Genomic DNA, 23,967 nt, shown 5'->3' with positions numbered 1-23,967 from the left:
GACTACGACACCGTACCTGGTGTCTGTAGAGGGGGGCGAGAGCGGGGAGCCCAGAGGAGATGCCCATCCTGAGGGCGATTTAGGCGCTGTGTTCGGGGAAACCGAAACCCTTTTGCCCAGGGGCAAAGGTGTGGAGGGGGCACTTCATGGCAAGAAGAGGGCTGCTTCTGGAGGTCAGGAAGGAAAGCCTTCCAAGAAAGGGAAAATGCAGCGATGTCGTTGCTGAGCTTGATGATGAGGATGAACCTCCGGCCAGACCGTAAGTGAAGCAGGGCACTTTAACCATACCTCATTCCTTTCTTATTACTGAAATAACCCTCCGACATATGCGCATCCTCGCAGGTTAACGCCTGGTGTTTCTCAATCGTCCTCCTCCTCGGGAGACCTTCTTCCGGAGATGATGGAAAGTGACACGCCTTCTCCGGCCTCCTCGCCTAACAGGGTGGATGATCTCGAGGTGTCGTCCTGGAGGGCTCCTCTCAACCGGCAAGTAGCGCAGGAAACGAGGAAGGAGCTACCCGAAGGTGGTGCCTCTGTCACTCAGGGTTCGGGGATCAAGAATGATGGCCCCGAACTATCCGGTTTACAGCCGGAGAAAATGCTGGAGTCAGGTAAGCGGATTCCTTCAAAGGAATGTCGTGCTCCGGCAGCGGTGTCCGAAGACCCAAGAGTGCCGGAGACGCTGACGGACATGCTGCGACGAGCGTCCGTTTCAGAGGAGCACCGTGCCTTAATGGTTACGGTGGTCGGAAAGGTTTTATCCGCGAAGAGCAGGTTGAACGAGGCCTTTTACGAGCCTTCTGAGAGGTTTTGAGGTTTGTGATGTAATGTTGCCAATTGAATAATATTGACAGAATGCACCTATTGTGTATGTAGTAGCCCCTGAGACTCGGATCGCTTTCCAAAGGAAGCGATTGAAGGATCGAGAAGATATTTTCAGGTACTAACCTTGGTTTAATTTGGAATGCAGGCTGTCTCCCCTCCTGCCACTGCCCGAAATTCGAAGGTGACCGAACTGCAGCGAAAGCTGGATATTGCGGAGGATGACATTGCTTTGAGCAACAGGTGTCTTGACGACTCGCAAGGTATATATGTCGAGCATTCCTTACACCAATATGCTTGCAATGTAAGCCTGACTCTGAAAAGAGTTTGATATGAAATGTGCATGAATGCAGATGGTGCTACCGCCGTGGAAGCCCTACGGGTGGAGCTAGCCCGGGCCAAGGAGCAGGCCCTGTTTAGTAATGCGGCTGCCGAAAAGGCCTCGGCTGATTTGAAGGCCGAACAAGCCGCGCGGCGCCAAGACAAGGAGGCAATGTCCACCATGGCGCGCGAGTTAGAGAATGCGGCTGGCCGCTATAAAATTCTTGAGAAGGAAAATGAAGCCAAAACGGGTAAACTTGACAAGGCCTTACGAGAGGCAAGAGAAGCGCGGTCTGAATCCAGAGCAGCCTGTGAGGAGATCCGGCAAGCTGGGGAGATTGTGGCTGGCAAGCCCTTTTTGCTACAGGCTAAGTTCGGCGATCCGAACTATGCTCAGCTTAACCAAGTATGGAGTTCTCCGGACAATTTTTTAGACTTGCCGAAGAGTTCTTCCGATGCGGCGCAGTTTTATAAGGCGCAAGAGGGGTATGCAATGGAGAAACTTTTCTGGTCACAATTTGGCGCGTCGGAGCGCCCTCTGTTGCTGAATGAACAGATGTCCCAGTGGGCCGAGCTGCATAGGATATCCGGCGCTGCCATGAAGAACGTCATAGTACGGTTGTGGCCGACTGAACCTGTCCCGAGTAGTTACTTCGGCCTGGTGCAGCGGCTTGCTGACGCGGTGCTGCGTATCAACGCTGTGAAGCGGTTGGCGTGCATTGAAGGTGCACGGATAGCCTTCGCCCGAGTCAAGATATTCTGGGGGAAGATGAAGGCCATCGATGTTGCGACGAAGAGTCCACCCAAAGGCAAGGACCATCCGGAACCAAAGCATTATTTTGGGGACGTCCTAGAGGCCGCCCGCTTGATAGAGGGTCAATGCTCGAAAGACATAATATTTGAGTGATGTGTACTAGGGTTGTAACAGACAACTTTGTAGTTAATCTATTTTTTGCTCGAAAGCTTGTATTCCTCTTGTGCGGCCGTTTTAATGTAATTTGAAAGTTTTCCAGTCGTCGGCTTAGCCCCCTCATAGGAAATACGGGGGTGTTCGGAAAAGCATTGAATCACTCTTTATCCAACGTCTTGGTTCATAAAGGAGGTGATAATGCGGCGAACCAGGCAACCAGACTATAGGGCGTTAACACTTTCACTTAGCCATAGGAGTTTTATGGTGGGGTACGACATAGCCCCTGGTATGTATGCGGCGTATCGTAATATTGTGCCTTACATGTTTTGATCTGAAAAAGATCCTTCGTGTAACACAGAGAATCGCTGAAGATTCGAATAAGTCGTCAAGTGGTTGACCAGCTCTCGCCACATCATGACAGTCAGTTTTCGGCTTTCTCTACCAAGGTGCTCATCCGGTCAAAGCCAGGGCACAATCGCAGTAGTTCTCCCTTTACTACCCTAGCCGATAGAGCGGAACATAGGGTAGCAAGCACAGGAGCCGGGCAACCCAACTATTGACCAAAGACAATGATTCGGAGCTGATGCATATAAGGCCAAACTTGTGACGCCGAAGTACGCTATAGAGCTATTCGGACTTTTATTGGCGAATCATTTGTTCCCATACCGGGCCTCTGGCATGTTATGCCGAGACGCGTCTTGTAACACAGCCGGTACGGCCATACTCATTGTAGAAAGAGTATTTAAAGTTTACTGGGAGTGGAGCAATATGCCAATGATAAATTCATATATAAGAAAGAAAAACCACAACCCGGCTATTTGACATGCTCGGGGTCGGGAACGGAGGAGAAAAGGGCATAGTACAGGCTCAAAATAAAGAGTGCGGTCTACAAAAAGCTATTTTGGACCTCTTGTCACACGTCTGCGCCGCCCGTCCTCTGGGAGGGGAGTCCTTAACGGAAGTAGCCCCTTAGGTGAGTGTATAGATCCGAACTTCGATAGAGTCCGTTGTAGATGCTGTCATGTTGGTCACCTGTTTATAAAAAAAAGTGAAGAAAACGGATAAAAACGTTACGGGAATGCTTGCAGGGTTGCCCATATTGTGTTGCCGCCGATGCCCATGGTATCTTGAGCGCGTAATGATGTACGCGTGGTCTAAATCTTGCCAGCATAGTGGGTGGGTGTCGGAGGCCGAACTGCTATTTCCGCTTCGGTAGTGGTCGAACGTTGGAGGGAAACTGCTTCTGGCCCGTGGTGTTCGGCCGGCGAGCCACTCCGTCGTCTTTATCGCTTGGTGGCCTCCTCCCCTTGTATTCGGTGTTAAGTTTGCCTGCCTGCTTAAAGACCCAATAGTTTCTGTTGGTGTGATTGGCTGGCTTATCAGGGTGACCGTGAATCTGGCAAGGTTGGTCCAGTATTCTGTCAAGGGCGGATGGTCCATCCTGGCTGGCTTTAAATGGCTTCTTCCATTGACCCGGCTTCGGATTGTGAAATCCGGCATTAACCGGTGTGTCGCGACTGTTGTGTTCAGTTAGTCGTGGCTTGCCGTTGCCGTCTTGGATTTCGGATGTGCCCGGGTCGCTGGCGCTGTTGCTTTTACGAGCGAGCCAGTTGTCTTCCCCCGCACAAAAGCGAGTCATTAGAGCGGTAAAGGCAGTCATGGATTTAGGTCCTTCCTGGCCGAGGTGGCGTGCTAGCCATTCATCCCGGACGCTATGTTTGAAGGCCGCGAGGGCTTCCGCGTCCGGGCAGTCAACAATTTGGTTCTTTTTGACTAAGAACCTGGTCCAGAGCTCCCTGGCTGACTCGCCGGGCTGTTGGACAATATGACTTAAGTCGTCAGCATCTGGTGGCCGGACATTTATTCCTTGGAAGTTGTCACGAAAGGCGTCTTCCAAATCTTCCCAGCTGCCAATAGAATTTTCTGGCAAACTGTTTAGCCAGTACCGTGCTGGCCCCTTAAGCTTGGAGGCAGGTATTTAATGGCATGAAGGTCGTCTCCGCGAGCCAGGTGGATATGGAGGAGGTAGACCTCGATCCATCACTACAAAAAAATACACTTCCGTGATGATACGTGTTTGTCACAGTAGGTCGCGTTTTTTGTCATGCATGTACATCCATGACAAATTTATGACAGAATCAAGATAGTCATACCTGTGCTGTCGTAGAAGTGTTCCATGACATTACCAAAATTATCATCACAGAAGTGTCCACTTCCATGACGATAAATCGCGCGTCACAGAAGTGCTTTCGTCAAGGGTGGCCGACACGTGGCATCCACCGTAACGGAACGCCGTTAAGCTATCGGGTCGGGTTTTGGATCCGATAACCCGTTAACAGCCGCGACCAATGGGGATTTTCCACGTGTAAAATCATCATTGGCTGGAGGAAACACGTGTCGGCTCATCGTTGGGACAGATGTCATCCACTCATTGGACAGAAGGCGCCTATGATACGTCGACACGTGGCACGGCCCATCAAGTTTAAATGGGTCAGCCCAACTAAAGGCCCACAAGATTTTGTGGACCATAATGGGCCGGCCCAGCTAAAGGCCCACGAGATTTTGCGGACCATAATGGGCTGGCCCAGCTAAAGGCCCACAAGATTTTGCGGGCCATAATGGGCCGGCCCAGGTAAAGGCCCACAAGATTTTTGTGTGCCATAATGGGCCGGCCCAGGTAAAGGCCCACAAAATTTTTGCGGATCATAATGGGCCGGCCCAGCTAAAGGCCCACAAGATTTCGCCGACACTAATGGGCCAGCCTAGCTGTAGGCTCACAAGATTTTGAGGACCCTAGTAGGCCGGCCCATTAACTGGCTGCCATGTTTTGGGCCAAATGCCGGCCCATATTTGATCCGGTCCATTAATGGCCTGCCACGTTCTTGGCCTAATAATGGCCCATATGAGATCCAGCCCGTTAAAAGCCTCCCACGTTCTGGGCCAAATCACGGCACAGATCAGGTCCGGCCCTTTAAGAGGCTTTGGCCTCAATTATGGCCCATATCAGATTGGGCCCGTTAACTGGACGCTATGCTTTTGGGCCCACTTGCTAAAGGCCCATTTAATAATTCGGCCTGATATTAGTTTCGGCCTGTTAAGGGCCCGTTTAACATTTTGGCCCTATATTAATTTCGGCCTGTTAAAAGCCCGTCATATAGTTGGGCCTAACTATGGCCCGGTATGCATCCGGCCTGCTCGCAGCCGATATCTGATTGGGCCAAACAAGGACTGAGACAATTTTGGCCTGTTAAAAGCCCGTGATTTGATTCGCACAATCATGGGCCGGGGTCCATTTTGGGCTGCTGCTGGCCCATGAGCTGTTCGGCACGTTTCAGGCCCAACCTACTTCTCAACCTCCTAAAAGCCCATTGAGTTTTCTTGCGAAAAGAGGGCCGGGGGTTACTCGGCCTATTAAAGGCCCGAATCTACTAGTGGGCCAGTTTGACGAGGCCCATGATGCGGATCATACATCGTGATTGCATGACGGCCCAATTATGTACCAAAATTTTACGGTTTGGCCGGTTTACTACGAAGACAGGATATATATACAGTAAAATAACTGCATCATCGTGAATAAGAAAAAACCTAGACTATACAATAAAGAAATTACGGCATGTTACATCCACTGGGCATCAAAGTTCGCCACTATGATAATAAAGCACAAGCAGACAGCAGATTACATACACTGGGCATCAAAGATCGCCACCAGTGCAAATAAACACGCCGACAAAATAATATACAAAACCGACAGCACTTCAATAGAGTTCAAGAAAGGTTAGCCCTGCTGGCGAGCTGCAGCGCAACCACCTGAGCAAGATGATGAGACTGCGCTTGTTCAACACTTATATCTTCCTCACTCTGAAAGATAAAAAAGCAGACAGATGACAGGTTTTGCACATTAAAGTATCAGTGCTTACAATTCATCACATTTCTTACTGACGAATAAAGTGACATAGTTTAAAATTGCATTAACACAATATGGTATTGTTGAGGTCAAGACATGGCAGGAAATGACATTGTGAAGGAGTTGGCAGCTTCACGACACCACTGGATTACAGATCAAGAACTCATAAGTATCAATGGTTAGTGTGCTGTCAATTTATCCCATTTCAGATTGGCAAATAAAGAGACGGTTTAAATAATAGTAGAATGATATGACATTGTTCATAGTTAAGACATTGCAGAATATGACATTGTGTTGTAGTGGGTAGGTTCACCACACCACTGGATTACGGATGAAGAACAGAAGCATACATGCAGTGCAAAAGAAGATCACTTGCTCTGTATAGTTTAATTTACATGGTATGAAGAAGGAACTTGGTTGTACAACTGAAAACTTAAATTGAGAAGGATAAACTTTTGTTTATGAACTACATAATAAACTTTAAACATGCAATTTGATGCAAACACCAAAAATAAACAGCTGTTGCAGTCATGCCTAACCAAATATACACAACAAAGTTTGAAGGCTTGATAAGGACAAACATACATTACTGGTGAAGGCATGCTCTATAAAGCCCTTGTCCATGCTGATGGGGGGGGGCAATTCAAGAAGTTTACCACAGAATCTTCTTCATAAGCATTGCCTTTATTCTACATTTTGTTAAGAGTAAATATAGATGTGATAATATACGAAAAATGAAGAGTGATGCTACATAACCAAGTAGCTATAAATGTATGTGCAGCGATACAGGCAAAAGGCACAGCCAAGAGCAATGCACAGCTAAACTTCTTCAGTACCAACCTTATGGTAAGAGTAAATATAGATCTAATGTGTAGAAAATGGAGGGCAAAGGAAAATAAGCTGCAGAGTGATGGTACATGAACAACTACCAGTCAATATAAGTACACTGATAAAGGACAACATGTACTTACAAGAACAATGCAGAGCTAAAAAAATCATTGGCATTGGATATATTCTACACTAATGTAACCATTCATACATATCAGATAATTTGGAGCGAACAATTGATAAGCAAGCTATCATGCATACTGCTGTCACATAATGAACAAGGTATGTATGCAAGTACAGTGATACAGGACAACAGGTACTAACAAGAGCAAAGCAGCGGGCATCATATTTGCGATATCCTGTCGTTCTTTTCAAATAGGAATTCTTCTTCGAGCAGATTTCCTGCAAAAAAGATCCGTAAGGCACATGCGGAAAAGTAGAAGTTCAAATTGTCATTTGATTTCATAGACAGTACCTCATCCTGGGAACGAGACCAGTGCATAACAAGGTTTTTCCATTCAATGTCTTCTAAATTTAGCACAGGAGACTGCACCGGAAATTCGTTTATAGACTTGCCATCAAAGTGTGATTTCCTCAGGTAACACCGATACTGCTGCAATGCTTCCTTGAAAAGCACAAGCAAGCTTTGCTCGTCATGACTATCCAGATTGACCCTCGCCTAGTTATAACAATGTAATGTAAATCATTGATGTGTTCGATCAGCAGAAAACAGGAAAATAATAACCATGAATAATAGCACTTACACGTAAGTTGGACAGGAAGATGTGAAAATGGTGTTTGTCTTCACTATAATCTTCCCATGATGGGAACATATGCACGTAGTCCCTAACAACATTGAAAGCATTGTCTTTTCAACTGGGAATAAATGGAATGGGGTTCCAATCTGCAGGAATTGGCCGTCTCTGCAGTTGGGATAGGTCTTCGGCCGGTGGACTTGCTGTACTTTTTGCTGGAGTGGGATTTTTCTGTGGTACAGCTGGTGCTATGGCAATGAAATCGGTATACCTTTTGCTGGAGTGTAGGTCCTGTGTGGTGGGGCTAGTGGTGTAGCCAGTGAAGTATGGGTACAGTCTGCTGGAGTCGGTCCTACGTTTAGTGTCACTGGTTGTACAGCCAATATAAGTGGGGCGCTGTCTGATTTCTCCGGCACCACCACGTTTTTCAAGGACTTTGCTGGTGCTCCTTCAGGTTCGGCAATCACCCTCTTCCTTTTTGATGTCTGATGCACAAGAACATCATTTGAGTGGAAAAACATGGTATGATGACAGATGGAATATGTATTGATAATGGATGGGCATGGCATCTCGAGTTATATGATGAGTAAACTAAGCAGATGGTGGTGCAACAAAGTAGAATAAATGCAAGACAACATATGCAAGATACGCGCAATCAATAAAACCTTGCCAAATTAGAACAGTCACCTTGATGGGTGAACAGGACAGGCCATCTGCCTTTGACTCCTCGAGGTGGGAATAGTCATTAGGATGATATTCTGAACAAGAATCAACAGGTGGGGAGCGTATGAGTTTCATTGCTTCCAGAATGGCACTCAATGCCTTGGTGCTAATTTTGTAAGCCATTGCAGTGTTCCACAATATTCTTCTGATGCGCAGATTCTGATATTCACTGTAATTGCGTATAATATCTGAGAACCATGAAAACATAAATAGTTGTGAGATTATCTTTGTAATGCAGATGATATTCTATTATAGGGGCGCCCCTGTAAACACTTGTGTGCTATCACTGGATTCTGATGAGAGAGCTCATGTGTGCTGTAATATGGTGCGTGCATTTATATAATCTGGCACAAGTACACAAAAAAATAGGCTTCAGAAGTAAGGATAGCTGGCAGATGATAGGTTCATAATATACTATATAGAGAGTTTATTGCCAAACCATGATAACAAGAGCACACAACAACTAGGCAGATCATAGTGTACATAACAGGGGTACACCATAACCACGATATATAAATCGGGAAAGTGGAACTGGCTTGAAAATACGGTGTTGTATTGCCGCTAGTAATTGAAAGCCTATCGATCACGTACAGGCCAGCTCTATCAGCTGTTGACTGCAATTGTCCCTGCGCCCCTTCCTGACAAGGAACATACTGTACGTACTAAATACAGAATAAACAAAGAGAAACATGTTAAAGAACAGAAGAGGAAGCATATTCTTGAGGTTCCGCTTCATTGCATACAATGTTCGTTGCCCACTCATGATGAATCACAGCGCCCAAAGAAATGCAATTCCATGCTGTCTCTCTATATGTGGCAATTTTGAACAAGAGTCATTAGGATCATATTCTGAACAAGAATCAATAGGTGGGGAGCGTATGAGTTTCATTGCATCCAGAATGGCACTCAGTGCCTTGGTGCCAATTTTGTAAGTCATTGCAGTGTTTAGCTTCAAGAGTGGACTCCTGCTAGTGCGACACAAAGCAGCTACACAGATCATAGTGTAGATATAACGGGGAAAACCGTAAGCATCAGAGTAAAATCAGCAAAGTGGGACTTGCTGGAATATATGTGCTAGTATTGCCGGTACGGCTAGAAAGGCTTCGGATACCAGCTCTCTTCAAGTGAAGGTGCGGTACTGTTAATATCAGTGTAACTCTCAAAGGCGACACAGCTCCCCGCATTTCCTTGCTATTCTTATAGGATTCAAGTGGGCAGGTGACTACAAATCCTATTCCTATGTTTACAAGATCCTACGAATCAAAGAGGCTCAAAGTGTCCATCACAACCGATCGTATAGACCTCTACACTGCAAAAGTCCCTGCTCATCTTCAGTACAAGGAACATACTGTACCACTATCATACTCCCTCCGTTCCAAAATATAAGTCTTGGTAGAGATTTCCACTATGGATCACATACAGATGTATCCAGATACATTTTAGAGTGTAGATTCACTCATTTTGCTCCATATGTAGTCCATGGTGGAATCTATACAAAGACTTGTATTTAGTAACGGAGAGAGTACATATTAAAGAAGAACGGAAGAGGAACATGGTAAAGAAGAGCAAGCAGATTTTGGATAATAAAATGTTGGTTGCGCAGTGCCCACACATGATGAACCAGAGCGCATTAAGAATGCAACTCCCAGCTGTCTCTCGACCATTTCAGGTGGTTGGATGAAGATCCTACGTCTCCTAACCCATCTTCTTCCTCGCCTCTGATTCTTCCCATACAGAACACCCCACGGGCTGCCGACCGGACCACCGGCCCCCGCCGCCTGTGTTCCTCCGCCACCCCCACCCCCACCCCCACCCCAACCCCCACCCGCGTCGAGTTTTCTTCGTTCGACGAGGCCCCACAACCACCCGAGCACCTTCGTTCGCACCGGCGAACTCCGGCGAGCTCTGAAAAATCGACTGACCCAATTTTGAAATTTAGTGTACTGTGATTTAACTAGTGTGGAATATAAAAGGGGAAAACCATAAGCATTGGGAGTATAGTGTTGAGCGTGCCATGGCGGATCTGAAGGTGCAAACCGGACAAAGGCAACTCCGCAACCAAGACAAGAAATTAGAGTAAAGCAGTGGCGATCTATTTTTTTGCTGCGATAAATAAGTTGAGTAGATACGAAAGAGGCAAACCGGACAAAGGCAACTCCGCAACCAAGACAAGAAATTAGAGTAAAGCAGTGGCGATCTATTTTTTTGCTGCGATAAATAAGTTGAGTAGATACGAAAGAGTACCGCCTCTGGTGCGGCGCCGTGTACGCATCTGTTGAGAATTTGACGGTGCTGCGGTAGCGATGGCTGTCGGCGGCGTGGAAGCAGATCTAGGAGGGTAGACGGTGGTGGCGGGGCGCGGTGGATGAGACGGTCGTAGGAGCGGCGCCGGCAAGGTGGACGACGGTGGGGATGAAGCGAGAGGACGGGATGCAAGGATCCCGGTCCGTAGCCGTGGATGAGAGAGGTCGATCTCTTGTAATGGACGGCGGCGTCGGGGTATCAGCTCCGGCATGGTGGAGGAGGACGGCGGTGGATGGGGTGGCGGACGACGGCGGATGGAGGAGGGTGGGGTGGAGAGGGTGTTTTAGCGCCCACGGAGTACGAATGGGGAAAAGGGAGGTAGAGAGGAAGGGGAACCATGTATTCAGGGCGTGCTTGTCTCAAATGCGAGGAAATTTACAAACTTAGCCCCCGTTTCAAATTTCTACTACATCACAGCAACATTAGTCGGTTGGGGATAGGACGGTAATCTCGCATACACCGAATATTTGCCGACGAGAGTTTGTTTTTGGCGCCCACCGTCTATGAATATGAATCGGGGAGGGAGTTGATTTTGGCCGAGGACACACTGTGTTTTGGCGCCCACCGTGTATGAATCCGGGTGAGAGGCAGTTAGGGTGAAATTACAAACCTACCCCTATCGAAACCTATAGAAATCCAGCAGATAGGCTTTGCGTGGCAGGGATAAGCAGTAGTGATTTCCATCTCGCAGATTTTGGTTTTGGGCGGTTACTGCGACTTTCCCCGCTTCGTTCAAATTTTGCAGAGTGCACGTTTACCGTGCCAACTCAATTCGAATCCCGTTTGTATTCTATTTTTTTCGGGCGGGATCCATTTTCAATTGGAATTACATTCTATATACATCATTTTTTATATATACTTTCAAAAGCACAACACCATTTATACATAAATATGGTTTACAAATGGCATGATCTCAGATTCATAAGGTTGTATCCATCAATTTGGATTTTCAAATATTTGAAACCACTTTATGTTGAAATCTAATGTATGCATTCCTCGCTAACTGTCTCCAATTAATGTGTGTTTCATGCGGTTTTTTTACTTCTCAAACATGTATAATGTGTTTCACACACGCAACATATAGTGTAATCCCGTTTAGACATTAATTGCATATAAACCATGCATTGTTTGCAATTGAAGAATCTATGGATCACCAATATTTATAAACTATATAACATTACACGTGTGCTCAAATTCAAATGAATATGCATGTTTGATACACCAATTTGCGTTATGATATTATCGATGCCGTGATCTCCAGTTTAAATATTTGAATCCCCTTTAATCCAGATATTCGTCTCATATAGCTATCACTCATGCTTATATAGGACTACCTCTCTGGACCTATACGCGTTCATCGTCTCTCAGGTATCTCTCGTGCTACATGTATATCGACAATGATCTTTTATCTTCGTAACACACTGACGGTACTCTCTCCCTCTACCTTCATCACTCTATCTCTCTCTAAGTATATCACGCTCCCTGCTATGTGTCTCTAACTATGATTCTGCATGTGGAATCTCTTTCTCTCACACAAACACAAAACTTTGTCTCCCGGGGTCTCATTTCTCTCTACTATTCCCATGTGTGCCACTCGCACACCCCTCATACAGAGATGTCTTTCGCTCCTTAGATATGAGAATCTACGACTCTTCCTCTTCAATGTCTCTTTCTCACACACAAACACAAACTCTGTCTCCCAGGGTCTCATATTTCTCCATTGTTCTCTTGTATGTCGCTCACACACACCCTCTCTCCCTAGAGATATCTTGCATTCCCTCGTATGTCTCTCTAGCTATCACTCTCGTTGTGAAATATCTTTCTCTCTCGCAGACACAAAAGTCCGTCTCTCTGGATCTCATTTCTCTCTGATATCTGTTTGTATGTGACTCACATGCACCCTCTCTCTATCTCTCTCACACCCACACACATAACCCAGCCTTCTGATCCACTCGACTCCTATCTCTAACGCACACTAGCTAGCATCTTTATCTTTCTATTTATCTGTTTCTCCATCAACCTTCTTTCTCGCCCTCACTCTTGATTATATCACGCACACTACATATGTTTCTCTCTACATGCAGTTAAGTGCCCTCTCTCACACATATATAACTTCACCCTTTGAACCACCCGACGGTGATCTCCAACACCCAAACTAGCGGATGTCCCTCTAGCTAGCATCTCCATCTCTGTATCTATCTGTAGTTTCTCCGTCAACATTTCTTTCTCGCACGGAGTCTTGCTTCCTATCACCCACACTATATATGTCTCTCCATACATATGCATTTACAGGTTGGTCTCTTTTGCACAATCGTTGTGCCTCACTCCCGCTGCTCGCCATAGATGCATGCTCCAGCCCACGCCACTATCTCTTAAAGACAAAAACACATGCTCAATTGTTGGGCCTTCTTCCCTGCATTCTCACATGCATGCATATTGTCATACCGATCCGTCTCACATGTCGTTGATCTTATGACTTATGTCTTCTTTCTTTTATCTCGATCATGCACGCGCGCACACACACACATCCCACGTATACATGTATACCTCTCACACATGCACGTTCAAGGTCTCTATGTCTCCATACGTAGTTAATTACCCTCAATCCTAACGCCACATCGAATCGTTCTCCTCTTTTATGCACATAACTTCCGCCTGGATGGATAAAACACACACTCACACTTAACAATCTCCTTCTAGCTACCCCCCCCCCCCCGCCTCTCACACTTCCCCTATATCCCCGAAACCAATAAGACCATCCCTTTGTTTAATTCCCACCTACATGCACCATCGATATATAGTAGTCTTCCTCGGTGTCTCTCGAACAAACACGTTCTCTCGATGTCGACTCCTCTCACGCGCACACACCTTCTCTTCCCTCTCTATGGGCATTTTCTCTCTCGCACCCCATCGTTGGTGGCCTCTGCCATACACATCACCTCTCTATGATGAAGCCATGCACACTTAAATTACATCCGCCACAGAGGACCCCGCGACACACACACACACGCACACACACACACGCACGCACGCACCCCCCAGACACACACACTAAGACTCCATCTCTCTCTCTCACACACACACACACAAACACACACACACATGCACGCACGCATGCACACCCCCCCCCACTAAGACTCCATCTCTCTCTCTCACTCACACACACACAAACTAAGACTCCATCTCTCTCTCTCTCTCACACACACACCCCACACACACACTAAGAGTCCATCTCACACACACACATGCTCCAGGCGGAGCATTTGTTCCTACCACCCTTCATCCAACCTTACCCGTATGATAAGCAATCACCTTTATTTACTTGCATAACATAGACAAATTCCACTTTACTTTAGTAGTCAGCAAACTTATCATCTGTACCCTTATAAAAAACGAGTTGGCGGTGATGGTGTGCCTGCCATCTTGTAATACAGACCGTATGATCTATATCTGAGGATAGAAAGCAAACTATGATAATTTTACAAAAGATACCCGCACCTCTCTCCACATCATTATCTCCCGCGACCTCATTGCCCAGCAATTAAAAAAGGAATAAGTCTCTGGAACAGTCTAGCATGCATGGTGGCCGCTGCCGCCTGCCGGCGCCGTCCATCCCCATGCCTCCGCCCATTCCGACCACCAGTCACCACCACGCTCCACTCCTCCTCGCCTTATCTCTCATCTTTCATTTTTTCGAGGACATTCTCGAGATACCAGTTTTCCGATAAAATTCTCGAGATATAATTAGTTTTTACACATGGGATTACTCCTGCATGGGTCAATCACAACAGGTGTTCTGTAAAAAAATGCATATTGATGTTCCGTGCAATGCACGAGAATCTTTCTTGTAATTATATAACGCAAATCACGAGCAGGAAGTGACATTTTTTTGACACAACCACGTTAACATGGCCACGTAAATCACTAGCTAAAGTAAATACCATTATACTTGTATCCCGATGCAAAAGGTTGAGTACATGTCTGAAGAGTAGAGTCGCACGCACGCACTCTATCTCTCAGAATCTCTCTCTCACACACACACACACCAGTTACGTGACGCCCACTTAAGCAGACACGTATGTTACAATTTGTGCACCCGCGGGTACACGTGATGCTGCGCATTTATTTAAGCCGGAAGGCGAACCCAAACAGTAGATGCATTCATTCCCCTCCCGCCGCCTCTTCTTTGGTCGCCGTCGCCCGGTAGCCATGGGCCGGCCGAAGGTAACAACATACGCCATACTCCCGCCGGAGCGGCGCTTTAATATGGAAATTTTAGTGGTCATGCATGCATCTTTTTGTGCTAGCACTCCTATATAAGGGTTGACCGGTCGCTTCCCGCGGACGTGCGCGGGCGGTGGAAGAGGAAGGAGAAGGGAAGCGTGCTGTGGAGTAACGTTTTTTACCACAATTTCTTAGGAAACTGAGTGCAATAATTGAGTAGTTTTGCAAACTACCAGTACTACACCTGAAACGGTTCAAAACCTATACTCCCTTGCCAGCGCGCGCTTCCCGTGTGAAACGGCCAGCGTCGCCCTGGAGCGTCAGTGCGGCATTAACGCCTGGCCAGAGCGGAGGCGACCTCTCACTCGCGCCGGCTTTGAAGTGGCGCGACGGCCGAGAGAGCGCTGCTTCCCGGTGCACGCGACTGCTCCGCGTCGAGACTGGCCATAGGCCCTGTTTGGATCCATGGGTTAGAGTTAGTTTGAGCTAGTTGGGGCTCAAATAGCCCTAAAGTATCCAAGCATGAGGGTTTAAATTGGAGCAAGTTGCACCGAACCCACCAAAAAAAATATCCCACCCAAGAGGTGCTAACTGGAGATAGTTCTCATTGGGACCACTGAAAAATCACTTTTCTCTCTCCATGAAGTGCATTTATTGTCAATCTAACCCTGTCACCCAAAGACCTCTTTGGCTACAGTTAGTTCAGGGTTAGTCATGAGTTAGTCTAACCTCTAGCTAAGTTAGAGTATCAAACAGGAGCAGTATAGGACATGCAAGTTGCTCAAAGCATACAGGCAAATTCGTACGGGAAAGGATTTTTTCTTTTTCAAAACGGAACGTGAAAGGAATTTTTTTAGAATGCTCTTGGCATGTCGCTAACATGTGATAGTTAACCGACCTCAATAGACGGCAGAAACGCCAGCCCGCCGCACTTTGATAGAGACGAGGAGGGAGAAGCGATACAGGGTGCTGGATTACTTGAGATATGTGTCGCACGGAAGCCAAGAAATATGGTGATAGCGTGGGTTAGCCATGTACTAGTATGATGTAACTACACTGGGCTGCCGTGTTTCGTACTCTTCCAGTCCACTGTGGAGATGATTGGATAATTTTATATCGCTGAATAATATTAAATATTATGAGTGCAGACGCTCCACCACGAGTTTCCTTGCTCCTTCTCGGTCGTCCGGAATCTATGTTCTTCCACTCTATTTTTTTTACGTGAGCTTTGTTCATCCTTTTGCCAACACGCGAGACATCTAGCATCAAGGTGCACATGTTATGCAAGGATCATTCCATCGATATGAAGAACACGTGGGACTGGAACTACGAGACGGACATGTACCCAGGAGTGGACGTACGAACCTGAGTAATGTAGCGCAGTAAGTGAAGTAGAAAGGCACAAATGGAATGAACATGCGTGGCATATAGGGTGTGTTTGGTTGCGTTCTCGTCTCAGCATAGTTGTTCCCTCTTCATGCATGCTCAACTCAACACCCCTCTTTATGCATGCTCTCTTCATGCATGCTTCTAGTGTATTTGTGCTAAACTAGTGTGGACTCATGCACCCTCCATACACTCTACCAAACACCCAAAAGTAGGTCGAGAAGGGAACTCTTGGGCGGCATTTGTCTCTTACTACATACTACCACTAAATGTTGTACGTGCAATGCACGGTGATGTTATGGAGTACGTGCCTAAGTACTCTACTACTACTATATACCACTAAATGTTGTACGTGCAATGCACGGTGATGTTATGGAGGCACATATTAACTTTTATATTTGTTTACGTGTATGCCCCGAGACCTTCCAACTAGACGTGTCTTTCTCTCCAGGTCGCACTTTGTATCGTTCATACCACTAAGTACTACTACGTGTGGTCTCCGACCCAGAAGTGGAAGAAGTGGAGACGCTCTACCACACTGTTTTTTACGCTGGGCTCTACCACGCTGTTCATCTCCCACTCCTTTCGCTAACGTGTGGGACATCCAGCACATGCCGTGTTTGGCACCCTTCGTCGTAAGAGTTGAAACGCTAGCATTCATCAGAAATAAAAAATAATTATAAATCGGCAGTGATACTATTTTTTTTGCGAACCAATCAGCAGTGATACTATACCACGCGGTTTCCTTGCTCCTCGATATCGGAAAGAATACTTCCGTTCGCCAACATGTGGGACGTCGACCATCCTGGTCCACTTGCCATGCACGCAGAACTCCAAGGGAGAGTCACCCAGGTCGTCGCGCCGCAGTAACAATGACTAATGAGCCGTCAAATCACAGGCCCACTTCCCACTTTGAAGTTGCTCGGACGAAGGAACCATCATGACTTCGTTGAATTCCGCTTCTTGAAGAAAACTACTGTACCAGCAGTACTGCTAGCTACAGTAGTTACTCCAACAGAGGCCTCCTTTCGTTCATAGGATAGGAATGTGAAAATCATAGGAAGTGAGATGACATGCATCTCAATTCCTATAGAGAAAGAGATGCCATTTGATGCTTAGGATAGGAATTTTTTCATTTAGTCTAGGCTAATGTACTGGTAATTGCTCTAAAAACTACAGTAGTAATTAGTAGTATTGGTACATGCTCGTACTCAGACACAGACACACACACTAACTACTAGTACTACTACTTCTCACATGCTGGCCAGACGCCATCGTTCTCCTTCCCGGCTTTGTCGGCGACACCCCACCGTGCTTGGATCTCCGCCGACCCCTCCGCAGCAGCGCGTGCGTCCTATTCTTTCTTGCGGCGGCGGGCCTCTCTTTTCTTGAGTGCTTTCTGACTTTTCCGCTCCCTCTGTGCGGCTTTGGCCGCCTCTTGCTGTACCGCCCATTCGGCCTTGGCATCTTCAAATTCCTCCCGCATAGTTGTGAGGTCGCGAGCGGCGATGAACTCGGCACGGCGGGATGCCATCGCTTCCCTACCATTTTGTGTGCGGTCGTGGGCGGCGAGGAACTCGGCGCGGCGGGATGCCATCGCTGCCTTACCGGTTAGTGTGCGGCGCGGTGGCATGAACGACGCTTGGTGAGAGCTCTGGGGTGGAGTGGCCGGACAACCATATAGTGCATTGGTTTGTCAAGAGCTCAAGGACAGAAGACGAAGCAAATTTGGATTCCCCTTCAATCCTGGTCATTTATTACCGAGTAAAATGCATTGGCGGTCATCGAACTTGTCTTGATAGCTCACTTTGATCATTGTATACGAGATATGGTGATTATACGGTCACTGGCTCAGCGTATAGCTCCGTATTTGTTTGGTTGACCAGTCAAACAGTCCGCATGCGCCTCATCAGCTCGTGTTCTTTATGTATCTACGCGGGCCTACCTGTCAATGGAGAAAGAAATAATGTAAATACCAAAATTATGCGTATGTGGGGAATCAAACCACGGACTCATCGCTGCAATGCACCCTCGTCAGCCAAAGGAAAATGAAATACTTCGCGTCAGACACTCACGCTCACGCTGTCAAAGCATGCTAATGCATGCACGTCGCCCTCTAAATCAAAGTCCTGCTCATGGCACAACGCAAACGGCGAGCCCATCACCTGCGCGCCCCGGCGGTGCGTGACATTACTGTTTAGACGTTTGATGGAGGCCTACGCGAACGCCGAGCATGTATTCACCTGGCTCAACACCAACGGTCATACGCGGACCGCCTTGCTCATGTATATCGTCCATCACAACGACAATCTATAAAACAGCCTAAGCTAGAGAGGGTACTATGGTAGTATGGTACGGAGTATGTACTATCGTGAGCGACCGATCTTAGTGCCACTGCACACCGAAACCCCTTCCATTGCTAGCGCGCGCTTCCCGCCTGAAATGGTCACCGTCTCTACAGAATGTCAATGCCGCATTCACCGGACTTAACTGCAGGTGCAATTGGTGTGTCACTGACATGCGGGCCAGATGCCCATTGGGCCCACATGTCAGTAACCCAAACGCATCTGCAGTTAAGTCACTGAAGCAGCGTCCGCATTCACGCCCGACGAACCTACTCCGGCGCCAGTTGTCCATCCGTCTGCCGCGGCTCATTGCCATTCGCCCGCTATATTAACTTGAGCCCCAGCTCCCAGCCATAGCCAAAGACCCACACTTATTCTCCTCCGGTCCCTTCATTCTGTCGGCACCACTTCAACCATGGCCTCCTGGCGCTCCGAAGCTCTCTCGGAGGTACTGTCGCAGGAGCAGACGAGGGACATCGGCGGCTCCGCTCCGGGCGCGCTCCAAAGCTCTCTTCGACGTACTGTCGCAGGAGCAAACGAAGGAGATCGCCGGCACCCCCCCCCCGGCCGCCCTCCGCCGCCACGACCACGAAGCTGGCGCGCGTGCACAGGCGTAGCCGGCAGCAAGGAAGAGTAGTACACGGTAGGTCGTCGCCGCTCTGGAGGAGGAGGTTATCGAGGCGGATGAGGAGGAGGCAAAGGCAATGGCCGGATTTCTTGGGTTCATGGCCGGACATGGTGGTCGGGCGCCGGCGATCGTTTAGATTAGGTTTACAGTAGGTTTTAGTACGGTTTGTGCGAAATATGTAATGAATTTCGTCCAGTTTGTAGGAAAAGTTTTCAAAATGTAATGAATTTCATCTGGTTAATTTGAAATTTGCTTTGTTTGCACGAATTTCGTCCGGTTAGTTCATATAGTTGTCGAAAGGTATGTGGGCAGCATCGGATGGCATCCATCAGTGTCCTCGGACAGATGCCGGTGTAAATTTGTGGGCTAGCGCTGGAGATGCCCTAACTATCATGCTATAATCGCTAACAATCCTCCATTATTGTCGTGGTATTCTCACGGGGGGCTTGCGAGTCGACAGATGCCACAAGGGCTTAGTGTGAGGGTAAGACTGCTGCTGATAGGCCCGGGAGCGGGTATGCGAGTAGCACGCGCTAGTTTACCCAGGTTCGGGGCTCTCCGGAGAGATAATACCCCTACTCCTGCATGTCTGAGTATATCTGGTATATCTGGTATAGAGTTGCTCCTGGAGCTGTATCTGAAAGCAGTGCCACAGGCATCTGGTTTCATATATGCATGTATGTGGCATGCTCTAGTGGTCGGCCATGCTCGTGGCCGAATGGGTGTGCATGGGCATGTATGCATGCGTGAGTGTATGTCCGAGTGGATGGATGGATGGATGGATGGCTATATATAGTGTGGAGCTAGCTTACTATCTAAGCCATGTGGTGGTATGGGAGCAAGGCATGGGGGGTGTCACACTTGTTCCCTGGGTCACTTCACAAATAGTGCCCAGGGACAAGTGACAGTATACATGATGGCGTCGTGGTACAGCTGTCTCGTCCGCGGTATGGCCGTCTTGTCAGGGTCTTGTCGGTGTCGGGTCGGGCTGTAGTCGGCAGTCGGCTGGTTGGCGCAGTCGGCAGCCGGCAGCCGGCAGCCGGCCGGGCAGAGCAGTCGGACGGGGAGCCGGCAGGAGCAGCCGGGCAGTCGGACTGAGGGGCTTTGCTAGCCCCGATGTCTTGAGTTATTTGTTGGAAATATGCCCTAGAGGCAATAATAAATGGTTATTATTATATTTCTTTATTCATGGTAATTGTCTATTGTTCATGCTATAATTGTATTGTCCGGAAATCGTAATACATGTGTGAATACATAGACCACAACGTGTCATTAGTAAGCCTCTAGTTGACTAGTTCGTTGATCAACAGATAGTCATGGTTTCCTGACTATGGACATGGGATGTCGTTGATAACGGGATCACATCATTAGGAGAATGATGTGATGGACAAGACCCAATCCTAAGCATAGCATATAAGATCGTGTAGTTTCGTTTGCTAGAGCTTTTCCAATGTCAAGTATCTTTTCCTTAGACCATGAGATCGTGCAACTCCCGGATACCGTAGGAGTGCTTTGGGTGTGCCAAACGTCACAATGTAACTGGGTGACTATAAAGGTGCACTACGGGTATCTCCGAAAGTGTCTGTTGGGTTGGCACGGATCGAGACTGGGATTTGTCACTCCGTGTGACGGAGAGGTATCTCTGGGCCCACTCGGTAATGCATCATCATAATGAGCTCAATGTGACTAAGGCGTTAGTCACGGGATCATTCATTGTGGTACGAGTAAAGAGACTTGCCGGTAACGAGATTGAACAAGGTATTGGGATACCGACGATCGAATCTCGGGCAAGTAACATACCGATTGACAAAGGGAATTGCATACGGGATTGATTGAATCCTCGACACCGTGGTTCATCCGATGAGATCATCGTGGAACATGTGGGAGCCAACATGGGTATCCAGATCCCGCTGTTGGTTATTGACCGGAGAGGCGTCTCGGTCATGTCTGCATGTCTCCCGAACCCGTAGGGTCTACACACTTAATGTTCGGTGACGCTAGGGTTGTAGAGATATGTGTATGCGGAAACCCGAAAGTTGTTCGGAGTCCCGGATGAGATCTCGGATGTCACGAGAGGTTCCGGAATGGTCCGGAGGTGAAGAATTATATATAGGAAGTCAAGTTTCAGCCACCGGGAAAGTTTCGGGGGTTACCGGTATTGTACCGGGACCGCCGGAAGGGTCCCGGGGGTCCACCGGGTGGGGCCACCTATCCCGGAGGGCCCCGTGGGCTGAAGTGGGAAGGGAGCCAGCCCCTAGTGGGCTGGGCGCTCCCCCATGGGCCTCCCCCCTGCGCCTAGGGTTGCAAACCCTAGGGTGGGGGGGCTTCCCACTTGCCTTGGGGGGCAAGGCACCCCCCTTGGCCGCCGCCCCCACCCTAGATGGGTTTGGCCAGCGCCCCCCTCCCAAGGGGGCCTATATAAAGGGGGGAGGGCAGCAATAGCTCAGCCTTGGGCGCCTCCCTCCTCCCCTGCTACACCTCTCCCTCTCGCAGACGCTCGACGAAGCCCTGCCGAGATCCCGCTACATCCACCACCACCCCGTCGTGCTGCTGGATCTCCATCAACCTCTCCTCCCCCCCTTGCTGGATCAAGAAGGAGGAGACGTCGCTGCACCGTACGTGTGTTGAACGCGGAGGTGCCGTCCGTTCGGCACTCGGTCATCGGTGATTTGGATCACGGCGAGTACGACTCCGTCATCTACGCTCATTGGAACGCTGCCGCTCGCGATCTACAAGGGTATGTAGATGCACTCCTTTCCCCTTGTTGCTAGTAACTCCATAGATGCATCTTGGTGAGCGTAGGAAAATTTTAAAATTATGCTACGATTCCCAACAGTGGTATCAGAGCCAGGCCTATGCGTAGTTACTATGCACGAGTAGAACACAAAGCAGTTGTGGGCGTTGAGTTTGCCAATTCTTCTTGCCGCTACTAGTCTTTTCTTGTTTCGGCGGTATTGTAGGATGAAGCAGCCCGGACCGACCTTACACGTACGCTTACGTGAGACAGGTTCCACCGATTGACATGCACTAATTGCATAAGGTGGCTAGCGGGTGTCTGACTCTCCTACTTTAGTCGGAACGGATTCGATGAAAAGGGTCCTTATGAAGGGTAAATAGAAATTGGCAAATCACGTTGTGGTCATACGTAGGTAAGCAACGTTCTTGCTAGAAACCTACAAACCACGTAAAAACTTGCAACAACAATTAGAGGACGTCTAACTTGTTTTTGCAGCATGTGTTATGTGATGTGATATGGCCAGAAGATGTGATGAATGATATATGTGATGTATGAGATTGGTCATATTCTTGTAATAGGAATCACGACTTGCATGTTGATGAGTATGACAACCGGCAGGAGCCATAGGAGTTGTCTTTATTATTTTGTATGACCTGCTTGTCATTGAATAACGCCATGTAAATTACTTTACTTCGTTGCTAAACGCGTTAGCCATAGAAGTAGAAGTAATCGTTGGCGTGACGACTTCATGAAGACACAATGATAGAGATCATGATGATGGAGATCATGGTGTCATGCCGGTGACGAAGATGATCATGGTGCCCCGAAGATGGAGATCAAAGGAGCATAATGATATTGGCCATATCATGTCACTATTTGATTGCATGTGATGTTTATCATGTTTTTGCATCTTATTTGCTTAGAATGACGGTAGTAAGTAAGATGATCCCTTATAATAATTTCAAGAAAGTGTTCACCCTAACTGTGCACCGTTGCGAAGGTTCGTTGTTTCGAAGCACCACGTGATGATCGAGTGTGATAGATTCTAACGTTCGAATACAACGGGTGTTGACGAGCCTAGCATGTACAGACATGGCCTCCGAACACACGCAATACACTTAGGTTGACTTGACGAGCCTAGCATGTACAGACATGGCCTCGGAACACGGAGGACCGAAAGGTCGAGCATGAGTCGTATAGAAGATACGATCAACATGGAGATGTTCACCGATCTTGACTAGTCCGTCTCACGTGATGATCGGACACGGCCTAGTTAACTCGGATCATGTTTCACTTAGATGACTAGAGGGATGTCTATCTGAGTGGGAGTTCATTAATTTGATTATATGAACTTAATTATCATGAACTTAGTCTAAAATCTTTACACTATGTCTTGTAGATCAAATGGCCAACGTTGTCCTCAACTTCAACGCGTTCCTAGAGAAAACCAAGCTGAAAGATGATGGCAGCAACTATACGTACTGGGTCCGGAACCTGAGGATCATCCTCATAGTAGCCAAGAAAGATTATGTCCTAGAAGCACCGCTAGGTGAAGCACCAATCCCACAAAACCAAGACGTTATGAACGCTTGGCAGCAGCGTGCTGATGATTACTCCCTCGTTCAGTGCGGCATGCTTTACAGCCTAGAACCGGGTCTCCAAAAGCGTTTTGAGAAACATGGAGCATATGAGATGTTCGAGGAGCTGAAATTGGTTTTCCAAGCTCATGCCCGGGTCGAGAGATATGAAGTCTCCGACAAGTTCTTCAGTTGTAAAATGGAGGAAAACAGTTCTGTAAGTGAGCACATACTCAGAATGTCTGGGTTGCACAACCGCTTGACTCAGCTGGGAGTTAATCTCCCGGATGACGCGGTCATTGACAAAATCCTTCAGTCGCTTCCACCAAGCTTCAAGAGCTTTGTGATGAACTACAATATGCAGGGGATGGAAAAGACCATTCCTGAGGTATATTCAATGCTGAAATCAGCGGAGGTGGAGATCAGAAAAGAACATCAAGTGTTGATGGTGAATAAAACCACTAAGTTCAAGAAGGGCAAGGGTAAGAAGAACTTCAAGAAGG

Source organism: Aegilops tauschii, chromosome 3 (assembly GCF_002575655.3).
Source record: "Aegilops tauschii subsp. strangulata cultivar AL8/78 chromosome 3, Aet v6.0, whole genome shotgun sequence".
NCBI classification, from domain to species: domain Eukaryota; kingdom Viridiplantae; phylum Streptophyta; class Magnoliopsida; order Poales; family Poaceae; genus Aegilops; species Aegilops tauschii.
Note: the sequence above shows the minus strand (reverse complement) of the source record.